Source organism: Colobus angolensis, unplaced genomic scaffold, assembly GCF_000951035.1.
Source record: "Colobus angolensis palliatus isolate OR3802 unplaced genomic scaffold, Cang.pa_1.0 Scaffold36, whole genome shotgun sequence".
In the NCBI taxonomy this organism is placed as follows: Eukaryota; Metazoa; Chordata; class Mammalia; order Primates; family Cercopithecidae; genus Colobus; species Colobus angolensis.
The window spans coordinates 2,146,857-2,149,360 of record NW_012116932.1 but is presented as its reverse complement, the minus strand read 5'-3'; the positions used below and the strand labels follow the sequence as shown (position 1 = coordinate 2,149,360).

General features: G+C 46.4%; 1 protein-coding gene across 1 annotated transcript in view; it reads right to left on the bottom strand.

The window, feature by feature from the left end:
• Window positions 1-2,034, bottom strand: part of CASP14 (caspase 14, apoptosis-related cysteine peptidase) — a 10,069-nt gene extending 8,035 nt beyond the window's left edge. The window contains exon 1 of the mRNA XM_011953225.1: window positions 1,869-2,034. The gene's annotated coding sequence lies outside the window, so the exon portion shown is untranslated. The remainder of the gene's footprint in view (window positions 1-1,868) is intronic.
• Between the last annotated feature and the right edge of the window lie 470 nt (window positions 2,035-2,504).

Genomic DNA, 2,504 nt, shown 5'->3' with positions numbered 1-2,504 from the left:
GATGGGGTTTCACCGTGTTACGCCTGGCTAATTTTTTGTATTTTTAGTAGAGATGGGGTTTCACTGTGTTAGCCAGCATGATCTTGATCTCCTGACCTCGTGATCTGCCCACCTCAGCCTCCCAAAGTGCTGGGATTACCCGCGTGAGCCACCGCACCCAGCCGGGAATGCTTTTTTTTTTTTTTCCTATCAAGATCCTTCTTTGACAATTTGGGTGGCATAATATCTGCTATGCCTTCCCCCATCACCCATCCACTCATCTATCTTTTTATCCATCTGTCTGTCCAGTCACCCGCCAATTCATTCATCTATCCATCTATCCCTTAATTCATCCTCTATCCATACATTCACCCACTCACCCATCCATCTATTCAACCATCTGTCCATCTTCTTACCTTTTAATCAGTCATCCCATCCACCCATCCTTCCATCCGCACATCTATCTAGTCATCCATCAATCCAATGTTACATCCATCAATTTATTCATCAACCCATCCACCAGTTTATCTTTCCACTTACCTATCTATCCACTCATCCATTCATCCATCCACTCACACATCTATTCATCCATCTGTCCATCTACCCATCTATTAATCAGTTATCGCATCTACCCATTCATTCTTCCATCAACCCATATATCTACCCATCCATCTATCCATCTATCTGTCCATCCACTTATCCATCCAACCACCCACTCATCCATCCATCCATCCATCCATCCATCCATCCATCCATCTATCCATCCATCCATCCATCATCTCTCTCTGTCTTCAGTCCCTCCATCTATTCTATCTTCCACCCATCCCATCCATTCACTTATCCATCCATCCACCCACTCATTCATTCATCCATCCATCCATTTATCCATTATCTCTCTTTCTTCCATCCCTCCATCTATTCTATCTTCCACCCATCCCTCCATCTAGCCCTCCCTTTATCCATTCCTTCATCCATAATCTCTTATCTTCCATCTCTCCATCCACCTGTTTACTTACCCATCCACCCACCCACCCACTCATCCATCCATCCATCCATCCATCCACCCACCCACCTACCCAGCAAATATTTTCTGGGTATCTATTATGTGTTATGCACTTAGAATCCATTAAGTAAGACAGACATGCTCCCCGACCTTCTGTCCTTCTAGTCTGTGACAGAAATGAATATTAAATGTCTCTCTCTCACACACACACACACACAGAGCAAGTGCTGTGATGAAAGAGGAACCAAAGATTGTGAGGGAGGAAGTGTAAGAAGCATAGCCTTGGAGCCAGACAAATCAGAACCAAATCCTACCTCAGTCCCTTCCCAGCTGTGTGCCCTTTGGCATCTCACTCTCCTCTCTGAGACTCGATTTTCCCATCCGCAAAGGACCTGGGGAGAGCTCTAGGTGCGTAAGAGCAATGGCAACCCAGGTAAATTTTATGATCCTTCTTGACCTCCTGGAACTTTCCTCTTCTTTCTCTGTACTCTCACAGCTCTGCTCGTTCCTACTTGAATTACAGCAGTGTTTTTGGTTCTTACTCTCATGGCTGAACTGGCAGCTCAGTTTTCAGGACTGAAAGCCCGACTTCATTATCTGTGTCTCCATCACAGCTAAACAGTGTGACAGGGAGCTCAGAGTTGGTGTTGGAGAGAATTTGCTGAGTAAACAAAGAAGAAAGAAATGAACAGATGAAAGAAAGAGTGGATGGATGGAAATTTCTTCCGTTCTGCCAAAACTGGCCAGAGCGTTAATTCATGAAGGGAGAGGGAGCGTGTGTGTGTGTATGTGTATGTATGTGTATGTGTGTGTGTGTGTGAGAGAGAGAGAGAGAGAGAGAGCGAGCGAGAGAGAGAGAGAGGCTAATATCCACCAAATCACTTACCGTCTCTAGAGGCAGCTGTTCCTCAAGGCCAAGTTCAAGCTTGCTACTCTGCTAGTTGCCAGTACAGAGCTGGGAACCGAGGAGGAGTCAGGCCCACGTGCTGATCTTGGAGAAGGGGTTGACTGTGTGGAATCTCCCGGGGTTTCTCCTGAGAGGCCTGGTCTATGAATTGGGTGGCACAATCATCCGGCCCTTTATTGCCAGTGAGTTTTCTATCACTCAAGAAACCTCAAGACACACCCTTGGCACAGCTGTGGTGTGGAAATGGAGCCAACGCCAATGGGATGAGTAATCACAAGGCTGAGTGGACTCCCTCTGGCAAAGGTGGCCTAGGCAGAGCATCTAAATTATCCAGAGGTCTGTGCCAGCCCAACCGCAACCTCTCCCAACCCCCATCTCATAGCCAGCTCATCTGGTTATTATCATCATCACTGTGCCTAGTTTGTTCATCTCACCTTCCACCGTGTAGATAACACCGACTTCACTTACTTATTGTCTTATCGAGTCTTCAGGAGTCTGGAGAGATCAGTATTGTTGCTCCCATTTTACACATGGGGAAACTGAGGCTCATAGAGGTGAAATGACTGCCCAAAGATCAGCAATTGGCACAGTTAGCATTCAAACCTATAAGGGGTG